Genomic DNA, 20305 nt, shown 5'->3' with positions numbered 1-20305 from the left:
AAGTTGGCCAACCCATCACAAGTTAGCATAAATGCCATGATCGGTTTGCTTTGTGACTTGATGTACCTAAAGTAAATCTCTTGATTGCTTCTTGAACATAAACTGCACATCTAGCTAGTCCCATTAGGGAAGTGAGGTTTGTAGAGAGTCTAGTTGAACTTGTGCGTGTCTCTCTCATTCTTGCATCCTTGTCAGTGACAAAGTCCAACTGTAAAATTTGAGTCTGTCATCTTATTTTCCCTGATAATTTGGTGAAGACTTGGGAGGATCATCAGATCCTGAGAGGAGCAGAGGAAACCTTAGGTCAAGGATCAGTGTGAAAAGTAAAACTCCCCGCTTTTTCACTATCACTTCTACCTCTTAGCTTCCCCTTTACTACCCTGGGCTGTTGAAGCTATTTTCATCCAAGATCTGTTTCTTATTCGATTTAAAGTTTCTGAGCCAAAGCAGGTAAAGAAAAATGACAGAGAAGGAAACGCTCTTTTTTTAAATTATCAGATTTTTAAATATAATTTTATTTAAATCCAAGTTAGTTAACATACAGCGTAATAATAGTTTCAGGAGTAGAATTTAGTGATTCATCACTTACATATAACACCCAGAACTCATCCCAACAAATGGCCTCCTTAATGCCCATCACCCATTTTAGCCCATTGCCTCACCCAACACCCCTCCAGCAACCCTCTAGATTTTGTTAAAAGTTTATTTATTTATTTTGAGAGAGAGAGAGAGAGAGAGAGAGAGTATGCACATGCACATGCAAGTGGGGGAGGGGCAGAGACAGGAGAGAGAATCCTGAGCTGTCTTTGTGCTGCCAGCAGGGCTCAATCTTAAGAACTGTGAGATCATGACGTGAGCCAAAATCAAGAGTGGGAGGCTTAACTGACTGAGTCACCCAGGCACCCCTAGATTTTATTTTTTTATGTTTATTTATTTATTTGAGGGGGAGAGGCAGAGGGACAGGGAGAGAGAGAATCCCAAGCAGGCTCCATGTTGTCAACATGAGATCATGACCTTAGCCAAAATCAAGAGCTGACACTTAACTGACTGAGCCACCCAAGCATCCAAGGAGGAAAAATTCTTTTGTTTTGTTTTGTTTGTCTGTTTGTTTATTAAATTTACACCCAAGTTAGTTAGCATATAGTGCAATAATGATTTCAGGAGTAGAATCCAGTGATTCATCCCCTATGTTTGGAGTTCCACTCTAATCTTTATTATTTCTCATCTTATGCTGGTTTTGGGTTTTATTTCCTATTCTTTTTCCAGTTCTTTTAGGCTTAAGATTAGGTTGTATAACTGAGACCTTTCTTCCTTCTTTAGGAAGGCCTGGATTGCTATATACTTCCCTCTTATGACCACCTTAGCTGCATCCCAGATTTTGGGCTGTGGCGTTATTATTTTCATTGGCTTCCATGTACTTTTTAATTTCCTCTTTAACTTCTTGGTTAACCCATTCATTCTTTAGTAGGATGTTCTTGTTGTCTTTTTTCTTGTGGTTGATTTTGAGTTTCATAGTGTTGTGGTCTGAAAATATGCACAGTATGATCTTGATTTTTTTGTAGCTGTTGAGGGCTGATATGTGTCCCAGTATGTGACCCCTTACATTCAAACTGAAACTGTCTTTAGATCTAAAATGGGTCTCTTGTAAACAGTATATGGATGGATCTTGTTTTTTTATCCATTCTGTTATCCTATGTCTTTTGATTGGTGCTTTTAGTCCACTGACATTTAGAGTGAGTACTGAAAGATATGAACTTACTGCCATTGTGTTGCCTGTAGAGTTGGAGTTTCTGGTGGTGTTCTCTGGTCCTTCCTAGTATTTGCTGCTTTTGGGTTTTTTTTGTTTTGTTTTGTCTTTTCTCCCCTCAGAGAGAACCCTTAAGATTTTTTGCAGGACTGGTTTGGTGGTTATAAACTCCTTTAGTTTTTGTTTGCCTGGGAAATTCTTTATCTCTCCTTCTCTTTTGAATGACAGCCTTGCTGGATAAAGAATTCTTGGCTGCATATTCATCCAATTCAGCACATTGAATATATGTTACCACTCCTTTCTGGCCTGCCAGGTTTCTGTGGATAGGTCTGCTGTGAACCTGAGCTGTCCTCCCTTGTAGGTTAAGGACTCTTTTTCCCTTGCTGCTTTTGTAATTCTTTCCTTGTCTGTGTATTTTGTGAATTTGACTTTGATATGCCTGTTGATGGTCATTTTTTGTTGAATCTAATGGGAGTTTTCTGTGCTTCCTGGATTTTGATGTCTGTGTCTTTCTCCGGGTTAGGAAAGTTTTCTACTATGATTTGCTCATATAAACATTCTACTCCTTTTTCTCTCTTTTCTTCTGGGTCCCCTATGATTCAGATATTATTCCTTTTTAACGAGTCCCTGAGTTCTCTAATTCTTATATTGTGATCTTTTGCCTTAGTTTCCCTCTTTTGTCTACTTTGTTATTCTCTGTAAGTTTGTCTCTATACTGCTGAATCGCTGCTCTGCTTCATCCACCTTTGCTGCCATGGCATCATTTGAGATTGCATCTCGGTTATAGCATTTTTAATTTTGTCCCGACTAGATTTTACTTCTTTTACCTCTGTAGAAAGGGATTCTATGCTTTTTCCAACCCCAGATGGTATTCTTATTATCATGATCCTAAATTCTGCTTCAGACATCTTGCTTGTATCTGTGTTGATTAAGTCCCTGGCTGTTATTACTTTCTGTTCTTTCTTTTGGGGTGAATTCCTTCATTTCATCATTTTGGAGGAAGAAAAACAATTAATAAAAAAATAAAATTAAAAAAATAATCAAATAAAGGAAGCTAGACTCTAGGTGTGTTTTGGTCTGGTTGTTTGAAGAAGCTTGATAGAATACAGAAAAAAGGAAAAGAAAAGAAAACTTAAAAAAGGAAACAAAAGTAGGAAAATGTTAAAAATTTTAAAAGAAGTATACAATAAAATAGAATAAAACAAAATGAAGAAACTAAAATAGACTTAAAAATTTACAAAAAATAAATAGATAGTATAAAAAATTAAAGAAAATTTTTTTTATAAAAAGGGAAGATAAAAATAAATTTTTTCCTGGGGTACTTGGGTGGCTCAGTTGATTAAGTGTCCAACTTTGGCTCAGGTCATGATCTCATGGCTTGTGAGTTCAAGCCCCGCGTTGGGCTCTGTGCTGACAGCTCAGAGCCTGGAGCCTGCTTCAGAATCTGTGTCTCCCCCTCTCTCTGTCCCTCCAATGCTCATGCTCTGTTTCTCTCTCTCAATAATAAATAAACGTTTAAAAAATAAAAAAAATAATAATAATTTTTTCTCTTTTTGTATCCAAGAATAAGAAAAAGAAAAAAAATGAATAGATGGACCAGTGAGCAGAATGAAATCTGAATATTACATCCAGTTTCCCCTAGAAGTCAAACTAGGAAGCACTTTATAGTACATAAACTGAGCACTTTATAGTCTGTAAACTAAGAGACTTGTCATGGTCCTCTAGGACTTGATTAGTGTAGTTGGATGGGGCTTGGTGTAATGGCTCTGTTACTTACTAGGTGGTGCTGTTTAGCTTACTGGGGTGGATTGTTGTGGTTCGTGAACACGTGTATGTGCATGTGCGGGAGAGGTGAAAATGGTGTCACTCAGCTTCCCAGTCTCTAGCATCAGAACTCTGCACTTTTGCCCAGCGCAATCAAGCGCCTCTTCTTTGTCTCTGGCTCTGTCCACTCCCTGCTTCTACACTGTCAGTGATCCAGGCTGTCAGCCTGCCGAGCGGCACCTCTCTCCTGAATTTTATCTCAGATGGGCCTGTATTTCCAAATCCCTCACATCTTATTTTTTTTAAGTGCACTTTTTTTTTGAGACAGAGAGAGAGAGAGAGACAGAGCTCAAGTGGGGGGAGGGCAGAGAGAGGGAGACACAGAATCCAAAGTAGGCTCCAGGCTCTGAACTGTCCGCACAGAGCCCAACACGGAGCTTGAACTCATGAACTACGAGATCATGACCTGAGCTGAAGTTGGACATCTAACCAAATGAGCCATCCAGGCTCCCCCAAATCCCTCACTTCTGAGGACCCTGTGGCTTGGACCTGCTCCAATCCTCTGGGGGAAAGTTTTGCAGAGCAACGGCAGGGTGCTGGCCTGCCCCAGGGGATGCCCATGCTACCACACTACTGCAGAGGCCCAGAAACTGTGGCCAAGTGCCAGTTTGCCCCAGAAAAATTTTGAGTGATCGTGTAGCAGCAGTGGTTCAAGGACTATGATAAATTACAACATGCATCTGGTGCCTTAGCATCCTTATTCCAACACTAGCAAACGTAGCTGTAATCTGGGGTCCACTGGGACCTCTGCATTTGGGGAGGTTGCATAGCCTCTACCAAATGTCCTCCCAGAAAGGGAACTACTTTTCCCTGTGTGGCCCGAGGACCCCTTGGATCCTGCTGTCTGCTCCTGGGGATTCAGCCTTCCCACCAGAGCACTGCCAGGTTTCAACTCTGCAGAGTTTCCGACTCTGCATTCCCCTGTTTATAGAGTCTTAATGGTACTGAAACCCTCTCCTTTCTCCTTTCTCGTTTCTCCCTTTCTTGTTCAGTTCCTTATGGGTGTTTCCACTATTTCTCTTTCTCTTCAGCTGCTTCTGGGGTGGAGTGGTTTTCCCTCCTGTCTCCATCCTCTCTCCACAAAAAAATACAGCTTCCTACCCTCTGTGGCTTCTTTTTCCCTCAAGTAACCTCTCTACGGTGTGTACCTGCTGAGTTCTGTGGCTCAAGTTATGCAGATTATTGTGTTAGTCCTCAGATAAATTTTCTAGGTGTTGAAAATGGTTTGGTGCTGATCTAGCTGCAATTCAAGAATGAGAGAAGCAGTGAACTTCCATGCCGCTCTGCCATCTTGGCCCCACCTCAGGAGGAAAAACTCTTAAGTAGACTATCAACTATTAAATGTTGAAATAATGATGGAGTTTTAAAGTAACTATTTGGCCACAATCAGTTCAGGCAAGAATCATCAAGTGGGTACAAGTGTAATGAGAACTAAGATACAGTATTTACCTAGTCTCAAAGTATCTCCCCCATAGTACTTATTAGTTAAAAGGGAAATATATAATTTTACAATGGAAAAATCTTGCAGATATTACCTAAACACAAGTGATTAATGTTAATATCAACAGAAATGGGGCAAACCAATATCACATGTCTCCTGACCTGATGCTTTGTAAGAACTCAACATTAATTTTGTAGTATTCTTGCAAAAAATGTAGAACCTGAATCTAATCATGGAGGAATATCAGACAAGTCCAAATTAAGAATATTCTACAAAATAAGTGTCTATGGTCTTCAAAAATTGTCTAGATCATGCAAGACAGAAGAAAAATAGCACAGAAATTGTTCCATATTAAAAAAGCCTAATACATAACAGCTACACACAACATATGATCCTTGATTATGTTTTTGACTGGAATTTTTTCCTTACAGATGTTATTAGGACAACTGGGAAAAATGAAAAGGATCTTTTGATAATGTTATTGAATCATTGTTAATTTTCTGATTTTCATAATTGTACTGTAGACATGCAAGAGTGATGTTTTTTTTCCGGAAAAAAAAGATATCCTGAAGTATTTGGGGCAGAGGGATTCATATCTGTAACTACTTTTAAATTGTTCAAAAAGTATATATATGTATGGTAAGATGTTATCAAATATTAACAATTAGGAAGTCTGAGTGAAGGATAAACTTGAAATATTTCAAAATATAAAGTTATACACAGAAAGTTTGGCTGTCCTATTTTTATTCAAGGCAGAGGAAATTTATTGTCTTGTGGGACCTCTTCGAAGGCCCCAGAAAAGGCTCTTGTGCTGGAATGGTGTGCCATAACAAATTACCAAAATCTTGGTGACTTAAAACCAGAGAAATTTATTGTCTCACTGTCCTGGAGGCCAGAAGTCTGAAATCGAGGTGTTGGCAGGGCCACACTCCCTCTGGAGCCTCTCAGGGAGAACGCTTCCTGCCTCTCTGGCTGCCGGTGGATGTCAGCTTCCTCTGCGGCCGCATCCTTCCAGTCTCTGCCTCTCTCTTCACATCGTTTTCTTCTCTGTGTCTGGGTCTTCTCTACTCTTAGAAAGATGCTTGTCAGTTGTTTTAGGGCCCACCAGAGTAATCCAGGATGATCTCATCTCGAGATCCTTAATTACATCTGCAAAGACTCTTTTCCCCAGATGAGGTCATATTCACAAGTTTGGGGTTTAGGACACAGCTATATTTTTGGGGAGCCACTAGATGTGGTTACACATTTTTTTATAAAATTTGAAAAAAAAAAAGTTGTTTCAAATGCACTTGGTTAAGACTTATGTCTCTTCCATTTCAGAGTTTGTCACATTTTTTCATGTGTTAGGTGGCTATGGAGTTGTAAGCAATTCAAGGATCTGATGGGAATTTGAGCTGTACATATATTTAATGTGAATCTAGGAGGATATATTTATGTATTTTGTCACTTTTTAAAAGTTTTTTTTTATAATTTTTTAATGTTTTAGTTTATTTTTGAGAGTGAGAGAGACAAAGGGCAAGTGGGGGAGGGTCAGAGAGGAGAGACACAGGACCCAAAGCAGCCTCCAAGCTCCAGAGCTGTCAGCACAGAGCCAGAAGCGCAGTTTGAACTCACAGGCCCTGAGATCGTGACCCGAGCTAAAGTCAGATGCTTAACCGACTGAGCCGCCCAGGAGCCCCCTTTTGTCACTTGTAAGTACAGTTAAGTTATTGCAAGCATCCAGGTGTAAGGATGGCTTGTGGGAATTCTTTTGTGCCCACTATAGTGACTCACATAGTGTCATGGTACCAAGGTGCAGGGCCATAAGTATGTCATATATGAATGTGTCCGAGAGCAACCAGCACTGGAAGTGTGTAAGTCAAGTAAAAGAGGTGGAGTCTTAAATTTGCGAAACAAGAAGTTAATATGTGGAAACTCCTTCCAATCATTGTAGGCAAAAGATTTAGCTCTCATCAAGGCCTTGTCAAAAACAATTTTTTTTATTTTCAGGAATATACTTAATAATGCAAAGTTCAGAATTATAAATGCACAATGTATATTTTTCAACATGGAAATTAAGCTTTTACTTATCAGAATGCCTCTGTATTTAGAGCACCCAATTTTAGTAGTACTATATGTGAAGTTACCCATTTTACACTTTCCAACATATTAGATTGTGTTAAGTCACATTAAGTAAATGTGTGCAGTATTAGAGTAATTTGATTACATATTATATAGCTCTGTACGTGGCAAGTTTAAAATATGCATTTCATTTAATTTCAGGTTAATTTTTTCCCCAGATTTATTGATTCCAGCAAAATTCAAATATGATTGTCAGGAAGTATTCTAGTTGAAGCAAAAAATATAAATAAATAAATATAAATTGAAACAAAGAAGAAAAGAAGTTTCAAAATGCTGAAAACTCTTTTATTGTCTTACAGTAAGAATCCTGATGGTAAATAAAGGGGATTAAGAGCACACTTATCTTGATGAGCACTGAGAAATTAACAGAATTGTTGAATCATTATCCGGTATACCTGAAATTAATACCACCCTGTACATTAATTAACTGAAATAAAAAAAAATCCTAATGTTTGAAATCACAAAGATAAGGAAAAGAATCAGAAAAATCTTAGAAAATATGGAAAATGAATAACATTGAAAAGACAAATGATGAGAAACAGTAAATGTTTAAATAGGAACTTAAAACATTGATTTGAGGAATAATGAAAAAGCAATTTGTATAAACATTAGTGGCAAACTGGTTAATGAGTATTGTCAATATAAATAGCATTTAAGATTAGGAACTACACAGGAAAACGTGAACTTCCCTAAAATCATCAGCTCATTTATGAAATTATAAGCTTGACAGAGGTTTTCTCAAATTTTACAAAAATCCTAAACATTTATATGACATTAGAAATAAAGTGAAGCTATAAGATGTCTATCTATATTAATATTAAAAAAAATAAATTTTGATCAACTTTTTGAGAAGAGATGAAATTATCTTTCTCTTCTTTCTATGGAAACAATATTATAAAATTATCATCGTATAGGGGCGCCTGGATGGCTCAGTCGGTTAAGTGGCCAACTTCGGCTCAGGTCATGATCTCGCGGTTCTTGAGTTCAAGCCCCGCGTCGGGCTCTGTGCTGACAGCTCAGAGCCTGGAGCCTGTTTCAGATTCTGTGTCTCCCTCTCTCTCTGCCCCTCCCCTGCTCATGCTCTGTCTCTCTCTGTCTCAAAAATAAATAAACATTAAAAAAAAAGTTTAAAAAAAATTATCATCGTATAAAAAGTCAATTAGAACCATATACAGCCAAAAATATAGAGAATAAAGAATAATTCAAAGACAGGTCAGACTAATCAATAGAACGCATTAGCCCATCTTTTTGGATTTTGTAATATTTGTGATATTTGTCACTTTTTTAAGAATGTAAACTTAAGACTATTATGAATAAATACTGATTTTTGTATTGAATTTTTGTATTTCTATTATTTTTCTTAATGAGGGCCTCCAAACTGTATATACCAGCCCAACTACTCTCAGGGGTATTGAATAGCCACTGACATTTGAAGACGTATAAATGTTAGCGATTCTGGTTTAACACATAAAGTTATCTTTATTTTATAGATGCAGGACTTAATCTCTCAAAAGAGCACTCATACAGTATGATTCTTTTTTTTAAATTTATTTTTTAATGTTGATTTTTGAGAGAGTGAAAGAGACAGAGAGAGAGAGAGAGACAACATGAGCAACGGAGGTGCAGAGAGAGAGAGGGAGACACAGAATCCAAAGCAGACTCCAGGCTCTGAGTTGTCAGCACAGACCGCTCGATCATGACATGGCTCGAATTCACAGACTGCAAGATCATGACATGGGCCAAAGTCAGCTGCTTAACTGACTGAACAACCCAGGAGCCCCCTGCACAGTATGATTCTTACACCATACTTTTTAAAATTAAGATGTTGTTCAGAAATTTCGATTTCTCTAATTGTAATTAATTGAAAATGTGCCCTCCAATCAAGCAATTAAAAAGTACTTGATGTTTGGGATGCACGGGAGACTTAGTTAAGCGTCCAACTCTTCATTTCAGCTGGGGTCATGATCTCACGGTGGTGGGATTAAGCCCTGTGTCCAATCTGTGCTGGGCTTGGGGCCTGCTTGACATTCTCTCTCTCCCCTCCCACTGCCCCTTCCCCAAGCATGCGCATAGGCACAGGCACGTGCTCTCCCTCTCTCTCAAAAAAAAAAAAAAAAAAGTACTTGATTTTTTAAAATGAAACACCTACTTGTAAAAATATAAAAAACTTGACTTTGAATTATTTTTCCTAAATGACCATATGTATACATTTATATGTAGTTAAAATATATATGAATTAAACAGTTTTGATTAAGAACCATATTTTCCAGCATAGTCTTAGCCTCAAAAATAAGATTTAATTTTTGGTTTGATTAAGAACAGGCCACAGGCTAAAGAATAAATGAGTAGCTTAATTATCACAAGTTTTTTTAATCCAAGTATTTTTTTTAAATTTGGCAGTTTTAAATCTTGCCTAATAGCAAAAGCTTTGTATATAAAACAGTAAAAATTATGGGCAGGAGGTTATTCAAACCAACCTTACACCCTTCTTTCCTGCTCCTCTTTATTTTACATAACATTTTGGATGCACTTAATGCTCCTAAATTGTACCCTTAAAAATGGTTAAAACAGTAAATTTCGGGTTATGGATATTTACCATAAAATGCATGGTTAGTATGTAAATACTTCATTTTAAAAAGCTTAAGAGGTTTCTCCAAGTTTTTTATATGTTTGGAAAAATCTTTTCATAAGTCAGTATCAAAGATGGTGCCATGATCAACATGCTTTATGACATCAAATCCATCATCTTTTTGGTGGATATAAATCATAATCCCTAGGAAAGCCAGTCAAAGAACCTCACTTTATGGCTGCCTCCTTATTCCTTCCTACTTGTAGCCGTAGTAAATGGCAAGGTCTTTTTTGAAATCTTACTGTGTGTGATTTCATTCTCCCTAATGTTTTGTTCCCATTACTTCTGTTACATAGATGTCTGCTTGTATTTTTTTTTTTTTTTTACTAACTGCAGCCTCTTTGTTGCATTCATATTCTCAAAAAGGGAATCATATGATCACAGTTAGTCTCTTTCCAAATCGCAGCTTCTCTAATTAGCAGAGGTCTTAGAATTTGCTGGGCCACATGTCTCCTTTGGGTCAGGAAATGATCTATTCACCATCCAAAATGCTTTGAGCAGGTTTCCAGGCACATTTGACACATGCTATATGATTGAGCATTAAACAACCATTTTGAAAGGTTAGTGTAGTAGTATACATTGGATACACAGATACATTGCATGTACTGAACATTTGTACCAGCCATATTAAAATTAAGGCTATCACTAGACACATGCTTAGGCACACACTGTGAAATAATGCACTAACTGAAATAGTCAATTAAAATCTGGTGGGTTGGAAGACAGAGCAGTCTATGATATTGGCTAATATCATATGGCTATGATATTAGATTAGATTCCTAATCCAACTAAAGGCTTGAAGAACGGTGGCAAATTGTGGCCTATGGCATATTTGTGGGATCTCATCTGTCATAATGACTATATCTTATTCTTAATATATTTCATCACCATCAATTGGAGTCATACTTTATCTAAAATGACCAGATAATATCACCACTACCAAGACCCTGGACCATAGCCAGTCTTCTGGTGTTTCAGTGATCCTTGATGCAACCCAACACCACTGTGAACGGGATGTTGAAGCAGCTGTTACAGTAGAGCTGAAAGGGGGTATTTGCAATCATTGAGCAGAAAAAACACACAGCAAATTGTACAAAGCAAGTTCAAGTAATGCAATAATGCCTTGAACAAAACATAATCTTCTTGGGTAAGAGTTTGCTTGTAGAAGCTAAAGCAGAGTTGGAAATATAGTAGTCATTCCCCAATAAAAGTTCCTCCCTTGGTAAAATTAGAGAATTTGTTAATTTATGTATGTATACATTTGTGTCAAAAAGTACCCAACTCAGGATTTTAGCGCATGTGCTTTCTCAAAACACTCCTGTCGATTAAAGAAGAAAGAACTAAGCTTAGGAGTAGAAAAGGAAAGTAAATCAAGCAAGAGGGAGACCACTTTTCTTTCTTGGTTAAGGCTTGGAAAGATAAAGAATGTTAAAAGTAGGAAAACCTCATCCTTAGAAGAGGACTGAGTGAGCTGGGTCATGTACAAAATAAAGCTGATGGAGATGAACTGGGAAGATGAGGCATGAAAGCAGGGGGAGGGGTTGGCATGCAGATGTCAGCATCTATAAGTCATTAAATCAGAAAGGCGTTAAGCAAAAAATGTCTTCTGGATGTGAGATGGCAAATTTATTAAACACTGAATGGTGCTGGCTTTTCTCCTCCCCCTGATATACTAAAATAAATTCTGGCTTCATCTAGTCAGTTCCTCGCACCCCCACCCCCCATCCCCACTGATCTCCAAAAAAGGTCCTGTCTTGTTCCACTTGTCTTGGGGCTTTTGTGATGAACTATTAGACGAAGGAATGTGGACTGAATTTGAGTATAAAATGGTTTGAGGATTAAAACTTTCATGGAAGTTTTTCAGAGGAATTTTGAAGAGAGTAGCCCAGAATATGAGAGGAGCTGATGAGTGAGGAAAGAGTTCTAAATATTACATTAGAAATACGCCTCCCTCATGGACTTTAAGAAATACATGTGAAGGACTTAAATTTTTAAAAATTATCTCTTTGGTTGCATTCTGACGATATTGTGGATCTGAGCCTGGACCTCATGGGCTATGACTCTAGAAACATCCAACAGCTGTGTATATGTCTTGTTAAGGCTGCAGCAAAGAGAAGGAGCCTCTATAGTGACTTAGGTGGTAAATCAAAAATAATAGTAGAGAACAAATTATTAATTGCTTTCATGAGTCAACGTTGATCTTATCTTTAACGATGAGTTTATTTTCTGCTTTGTGTAGTGACCATAAAGGTGTAACAACTTTAATTGGTTAATTACTGACTTCAGTTATTCTATTCTATTTTTCTCAACTAAATTCTCCCCCACAGGAGTTTTCAAAGACATGACCTCTACAGTTAGGGAGCTACTCTTATAGTTTCAAACCTTTCATTTTGTATACGTTTTATTGCTTACCCAGCCATATAGCTTTGTCTCTCCTTCCACGCATAAATTTCAGATATACCATCAACAAACAAATAGACATGTATATAGATGTGCCTTCATGCCCCAGTCTCTCCCTTTCCCCCCACCACCATCTGTTTGTCTCTCTCTCTTACACACACACACACTTCACTTATTTGTTGGCACAGCTAAAAAGGTGGAAATAAGAAAGGATTAATAATGCATGTCCCTTGGCCAAAGTCAAATAATTGATGACAGTTCTGTAAGCCTCATAATTTTAGCCATTATAAAAAGCCTCCTGTGGTTTAAAATATAGTTAGTGAAGGCCTAGATGTCCTGGCAAGATGTGACTTGAATATTGCTGTAATCTGAGTTAAGTAAGTTTGACAAGACACCTAGCTATAGCTAAAGAGCCTAGCTTCCAATGCTCTATTTATGGCTACATGGATCTCAAATATATAAAGACGATGAATGCCATAAAATGCTGCCAGGGAAACAAAGCATTGAGTTAGCATTGGCTGAGCCCTGCCAGAGAAGCAACCTTTTGGAGGAGCCTGATCAGGTTCGACCCAGAGTTATTTACAAATTCAATATCAACGTCTAGTGTAAAACAGCCTTCTCATTAACTAGGTGGTCTTACCAGAGGTAGGATTGTCAAGGAAAAACCAGACTTGGACAATACTTACAGCAGTGAAAGCAGATTTTATTCAGAAAAATTATTGCAATAGGGGAAAGACCTCAGTATAGAACTAGGCTCAATTCTAAGTGTAACAAGAGAAAGCGAGAATTTTTACCCAAGGAGCCAGGCTGAGGGTTGATGCATGGATAATTACCAAAGGAAAGTATCAGGAGTAATAGAGAATTCGGGCTAAACTGACCTAGTAGGGCTGTTGGTGAAGGCAGACCAGGGTGATCAGATGTCACTTGTGGAGTGGCTATCAGAGGATAAGGAAACTGATTAGATATTGAAGTCACATGATCAGATATCAAGGATGGGGGATTCTGGCTAAAACAACTTAACAGAAATCTTGCTAAAATTGGACAATGCAGAGATGAACACAAAAACCCAAAAGTCAAGGATGCATTGAAAAAGGGCTCAGAAGAGCCTGACTGACGTTTAGACAAGGGCAGAATCTTTCATCAGGATGAACTGGTTGCGTCGTCTGTATCTGCACCCATGTTCTGTGACTCAAGGGTTCAGAAAGGGTCAATATCAAGGGCAGCTTCAGAGCTTGCCCTTTCCATGGTCCCAGACATAATGTCAACCTCTATGAAGTTTTTTTTTTAGCTTTTGATAATAGATATAAAATTTTACTCGTATTCTACCTCTAATATATTTAAGAACATATAATTTGCTATTTTGAATTTTTGTTTCTTCAATCCTCTAATGAAACAGAACCTAACTGAAGATGGTGATTCTGATTGATTTTCACTATGAGAAGTACTAGGAAAACCTATTCCCCTCAAGTTTTTGTTTTTCTACAAGTGTAAACTAGTCAACTAAGATGAACTCTTTACTCTCCCTGACTATAGTCTTTCTTTACACTCAAATTCCTGCTTCTCCCTGGGAAGTCCTGTAGTAGCCTCCATCAGTAAGCCTCCCCGAGGAAACGCTACAAGTTCAGTTCAATTTTACTCTTCACACACCTTCAAAAATACAATCTTTCGCCTCAGCCTTATTTGTAATGAAAAATCACTTTCAGTAAGGGACATCTGGGTGGCTCAGTCAGTTGAGCGTCTGACTCTTGGTTTCAGCTCAGATCATGATCTCACAGGTTCATGGGTTCCAGCTCCCCATGGGGCTCTGTCCTGACAGCATGGAACCTGCTTGGGATTCCCTCTCTGGCCCTCTTGCACTGGTGCTCTCTCCTCTCTCAAAATAAATGAATAAATACATTAAAAAATCACTTTGAGGAGGATGATATTCTATCTTGAGAATTAGGGACTAGTGGAATCACTTTAGACAGAGTTCTAGTTTTCCAGCCTTGGGCGGAGACACAGGACTGACCCCTGTAATGTGCTTGAAGTACCACTCCAGCACTGCCACAGCTTTGAAACCTGATGAGGAAGTGATATAGTATCACAAATGCTCCTTTCCTTCCCTCCTAAGAGTACACAGTTCAAACCCTAGAGGCTTTAGTTTCTCCCAAAAAACCACTTGTTGCACTGTGTGCACCTTTGTCTAGCTAAACTAGAAGCATAATCTCTGATTCTTTGGTCGTTTCTCTAAGAATGTGCGTGTGTCTGGCTTCCCTTCTGAAGGCCACTTCAACTTTCCATCAGCTTTCTCATTTCCTTCTGTATGTGATATTTCTAGGAAGAAATAGTAAATGCCACCATGACATTTAACTGTGACTCCCATACCTCCATCCATTAGGGAGCCATGCCACTCAGAGGTTCATAGTGTTATCTTACACTGAATTTTGCTGGCCCGCATCAGTATTCTCCAACTCTTGCAAGGATGCAAGGCCATGATATTCTACTTAAGTGGAGTGGGGCTGAAGTATGAGGGCTAAATCTGATGCATGTGTATCTTCCCTGCACCTCTTGCGTTGAGGCAAAGGCCTTCAGACTTTCTCTGCTGTATTAGGACTCCCAAACACTGAGACTGAGACATTCCATAGATCTTATCTCCTCAAGTGAGCCAGGAATTACTCAGGCCTAAATTTCAGTCACCACTGAGTAAGAGACTGTCTTTTCTGTGATTAACATGGCGTTGATGAGTCACTTACATATATCCTGTTTTCACTACCGTTGTTAAAACAGTTGCGCAGAAAAGAATATCTGGGTCAGCACATTCTCCACTGTCTCCTTAAGAATCATTTCTTAATATTTTACATACCATCCTGTCTTCTCTGCAAAGATTATTACTAAACAAAGATAACTGAATGTAGGCTCAAAAAGTCCTAAAATGAGAATTAACATTCTTTACAATTTTTTTTAGAGAAATTGAAAATCTCATGAAGTCAGGTTTTGTCAGTTATACATTTCTTTTAACCATAGTATGTTTGTAGTTACTAGAAAATATGTTCCTTTTTGTTAATGGTGGTATTTTTTAATTGATGTATAGTTTACATAGAATGCAAGTCATTCTTTCTGTATTTTGAAAAATGCACCACAATCAAGGTATAGTACAATTTCATTGATTCTCCCAAATTTACTTATGTCTCTTTTGTCATTATCCTTACTCCTACTCATTGTCATACTCAGTCCCTGACATACAAAACCCCTGACTGCATTGTTTCCCATCCTTCTAGTTTGCCACTTTCACAAAGTCACACAAACAGAACTGGACACAATGTAACTCTTTGCGTTTGGCTGAGCAAATTCTTTTTACTCAGCATAATGCATTTGAGATTCACCAGTGTTGCTGTGTGTATCAGCAGTGTATTCCTTTGAATGGTTAAGTAGTATTCCACTGATGGATGTACAACTGAAGGTCATGTAACTTGTTCCAATTTTTGGCAATTAGATAAAACTGCTAAAAATAAAATTTTTATTTTATTCTTACTGTATTCTTAAATCCCATTTAAAGTGAGGATAAATTCATGGCAATGAATTACTTATGGAATGGTGTAACAATTCATTCCTATCAAAGCATTAAATATATTTTGGGGGAGATATTTTCCAGACAAAGCAATGTATTACCTTGGATCAAGGTATAGGTAAGCATTTCTTTGTCATCTAGGAATTTTTTCCACTGAGGTTTAGGCCTAGAGTGTAATCCTCATCCATTTCGGACTCTGTTGTCCTCAGATTATGTGTATATAAATTACTAAAATGTGAAGTAGTGTATCTTCCTTTATCCTTGTGTAATTTTTGCTTCAGTCAGTTGCTATCATTAGCATGTGTTAGTGTTTTAATTTATAGACATTTATCAAAATTAAGATCTTAAATTGTTCTCTGGGGAAATATCAGCTTACTATCCCTGCATCTATAGCTCTTCTCCCTGCAGCAAATTCATGATTAATCAAGCAAATGTTCTTAATAGCTGTCTGCCTTTGATAACTTAAGGATCCCCCCTACCTAAAGACACGGAATGAACTAGATGTCCTCTCATGTTCTTTTTGACTCTGTACATATACTTATGTTCATATATTTATTCATCCATACTAAATTATATAAAACTGTGTGACATAATTTAGCCCCCAAAATTGTTCTCCCATATAACTCTTTCTCTGTAGCAATAGAGAATATTTTACAATGGAATCAAGTGAATGACAGATTTTCAAGATGTTTCAATTAGAAAGGTCTTATGAACTCATTTATGCACAAATTGAGAATCCTTCATACGTATATGTATGCATATATGTTCAAATACCAGAAATATATATACAATTGAGGTAGAAATAAAGATGATGTGAGAAAATCACATTTTACCATCTTAAAATGCAGTTACCATTTTAAAGCAATATTGTTTGCTAATCTAGCAAACCATATTTATAACTATTCAATTGCTCTTTGATCTTATCCTTCTGTTCTTTCGGTTATTACATGTAATATTTCCTTTCTACCTCAGAACTTCTAAAGGATTCTAAGCAGCCTCTTTACACTAAAAAATTAATGCTGAGGAAATTAATGGGTTGAGTAATGAATGTCTTCTCTTTATTTCCTCCTCAGAATGGAATGAGAACAGAAGGCACTAGAGATAATTTTCCATAGCAGTTTTAATTAACTTAAATATGGAATGAAATTAAAATATACAAAGAAAACTAGAGCTGTGTTCTTCTCTTCTCCATTGTACCAGGTGACCACAGCTATACAACAACAGCAAAAATCTAGCATATCTTTCAACCATTTTCCCTTCCAAAACTGAGTTTGGAGAGGCAAGGATCAAATCTCTGTATTTCATAAATATTCCTAGTATACTGTCTTCTATACAACCATATTCAATAATCCAATAAATATGGGTTAAAATACCTCCTTGTAAATGTTTTCTGTAAACAATCCAAGAGTTTAATAAACGAATAATTGCTACTTGAGCCCCGAATGACAAAGAGAAAACAAAAGCACCCCCCTCTTCTTCCATTCTTTGATTTCCAGGAAATTTACTGAAACACATATTCTCCATATGTGATATTCTTATATATACATGTGAGCAATCCATTCATTATGGAGGAATGTGGGATGTGGTCAGTTATTTAGTAGGGATTGAAGGATGGAGCTTGGCATATAAGAAATCAACGTAGAACAATCCTGCTAATATACTTCTATAACCACACGACTTAGTAAATTACAGAATGACTTTATGGGCAACACCAATATTGTGATATGGGTACTAGGAATTGGTTAAGGGTGTGGACTTTGCAGTCAAACTTCTTGGGCACCTGTCCTGCTCCACTCATTAGTAGCTAGGGATGTTGATGAGTTAGTTCCTCTAAACTCGGCTTTATCATTCTTGATTGCAGTGTCTACTTCATAGGATCATGAAGATTACATAAAACGTTGCTTGCCAAATGCTTAGCAAAGTGCATGGCACATAGTCAGTAGTCTATATATGTTAATGATATTATTTTCTGGGCCATTTCTTGCATTCACGGAACCAGAAAAAATATTTTCTTTGTATATTTCTGTTATGCTTTCATTTTCCAGGTACTGCAGTAAATTAAAAAAACAAACAAACAAATAAACAAAAACATTCAATATAGACCAAGATAAGATAAACAGAAATGTAGCTATTCACAGACCAAGTAAGCCAAGGGAAATTGTGACACTGAAGTAAATGTAATGGAAAATACTCTTTGGAACTGCCATGGATCTTGGAAAGTACTTAAAAGTAACAGCATCAGAGGAAGACAATCCAGAGAAGACTACCTTTGCAGCTTCTGGAGGACAAAAATAGCAATTTCAGGTGATCTAACCAATCTTTAAATTCTTTCTTGAGGGGTGCCAGGGTGGCTCAGTAAGTTGAGTGTCTGACTCTTGATTTCGGCTCAGCTCATGACGCCAGGGTCAAGGGATCAAGCCCTGCGTGGGGCTCCATGCTGAGCCTGGAGCCTGCTTGAGATTCTCTCTCTCTCTCTCTCTCTCTCTCTCTCTCTCTCTCTCTGTCTCTCTGCCCCTCTCCCCTGTGCATGTGCTCTCTTTGTCTAAAATAAGAAAAAAAAGTTCTCTTTCTTGATATTACCACTATGAGGAGTGTGGAAATTTTTATAAAATATATGTATATATTTTTACTTCTGCCTGTAATAGCTGGTTGCTGTGACCCAGGGAAAGAGGCAGGAGAGGTGAAAAGATAATAGGAAAGGATGGAAAGGATGAGGAGAAAACTATTACCTTTATATTATTGTAAGCTTATGATAGCATGTTCACTTTTTTAAAAGTGGACGAGATTAGAGCAAAAGATAAGGAAAAGAACCAGCATTTATGAATCAACTGATATGTGCTAAGCACTCAGCTAGGTGTCTTATTTATATGATTTTACTTAATCCTTTCATTAATTTCACAGGGATATTCCGTCAGAACAGGAAACAACTGTGGTAACAACTCTCAGTGCTTAAAACAGCAAGATTTTATTTCTTTATCTTTTTAATGCTTATTTATTTTTGAGAGAGAGACAGAACACGAGTGGGGGAGGGCAGAGAGAAAGAGAGAGACACAGAATCTGAAGCAGGCTCCAGGCTCTGAGCTGTCAGCACAGATGTGGGGCCCGAACTCACGAACCATGAGATCATGACCTGAGCTGAAGCCAGATGCTTAACTGACTGAGCCACCCAGGTGCCCCCCTCACCCCCCAAACAGCAAGATTTTAGATTTAACTAATTCTCAAAGGCAGCTCTTCTCCATGTGGTGATTCAGACTTGCAACTCCATATCATATCCATACATATTTCCAAAATTGTCCCAGAAAAGAAATATACTTCTGTAAAGTCTCAGCATGTCAAACAATACTTTTTCCCAGAAATGACATATTACTTCCCCTCATATTTCTTTGGCCAAAGCAAGTTACAGCACCATGAATAATAACCTCAATGGACGAAAGAATACAACTCCCTCTTGTGCCCCACAAAATTAGAGCCAGAAATTCTGGTGAGGAGCATTGATGTCTATCAAAAAAGAAGTCTTCTTATTTTGAAGATGAGGAATTTGATGTTCAGAGAGATTAACAACTTTGGCAAAATCACTCTGTTCTTATAATGGGGTATTAGAATGTAAGACTCTTAAATCTATATTCTTTCAACTGCATCATGTTGTTTCACATATATTCACATTCATATTTACATTAATATGACACACAGAACATATTTTCCACTTAAATCAATGTAGAAGTGAGCATTGTAAGTTATTAGATAGCCAGCTACATGCTAATTACTGCATCTATTATTATAAACTACTAATACCATAATCATGTACTTCGGAGTGAGTTATTTTTACCCACTGATAATGAAATAAAATAGTTTCAATTTTGCAGCGTTGGTATATTTTTTAGTTGTTTTGTTTTTTTGTTTTCTAAAGTATTTTAGCACTCATGTGTCCTGAAGAAACCTCTGTTGTGCACTTACAGCATAATAAAATCCATGGCACGCAGTTCAAAGAAAGTGCACCAATTAGGCTAAGAACATTTTCCAGATTCAAGGAAGCCTTCTCCACATTTGAGCATGGTCTATGGATCAGTGAAGATATTAGTTCAAAGGCACTAGTCAGTTTAGTAAAATAAGTACCTTGGTTACCCATTAAATTTGCCTTTGTAAATAAAGTACAGCGAGTTTCCCTTTGATCTAATGAAGATAGTTCAGCGTGCTATACATAGCACAGACATGAAACTAGACAAACCTGCTTTAAATGAAATATGCCACCGAGTGATATAAAGCTTTCAAACTCTTTTGAGCAGAAGCAGAAGTAATCCTGTAAGTAATGTCCTTTCTTTGCAATATTTTCTGAGGGCATTTGGCACTAATTTCAGGTTATTTTTGATAAATATGAATCAACAATAGGCACTGCATGGAAAATGTTACAAAACATTAGGCATAACTATGATCAGTGATTTATGATGGACTGCATGTATCTGTTTCCATTTCTTGAAAATTACATCTACCTCTCATATTATTTCATCAAGAATCCCTTGTCACTGTCCTCTCTGGCCAGAACATCAAATGTTTTAAATTTAATAAAAATGCCTCTATAACCTTATATTTTATTTTCCC

This window comes from Lynx rufus, unplaced genomic scaffold, assembly GCF_022079265.1.
Source record: "Lynx rufus isolate CCGP_SWC_20201006 ecotype Redwood Valley unplaced genomic scaffold, mLynRuf1.p SCAF_4, whole genome shotgun sequence".
Classification (NCBI taxonomy): domain Eukaryota; kingdom Metazoa; phylum Chordata; class Mammalia; order Carnivora; family Felidae; genus Lynx; species Lynx rufus.
The sequence above is the reverse complement of the archived record's forward strand: the minus strand, read 5'-3'. Positions refer to the sequence as shown.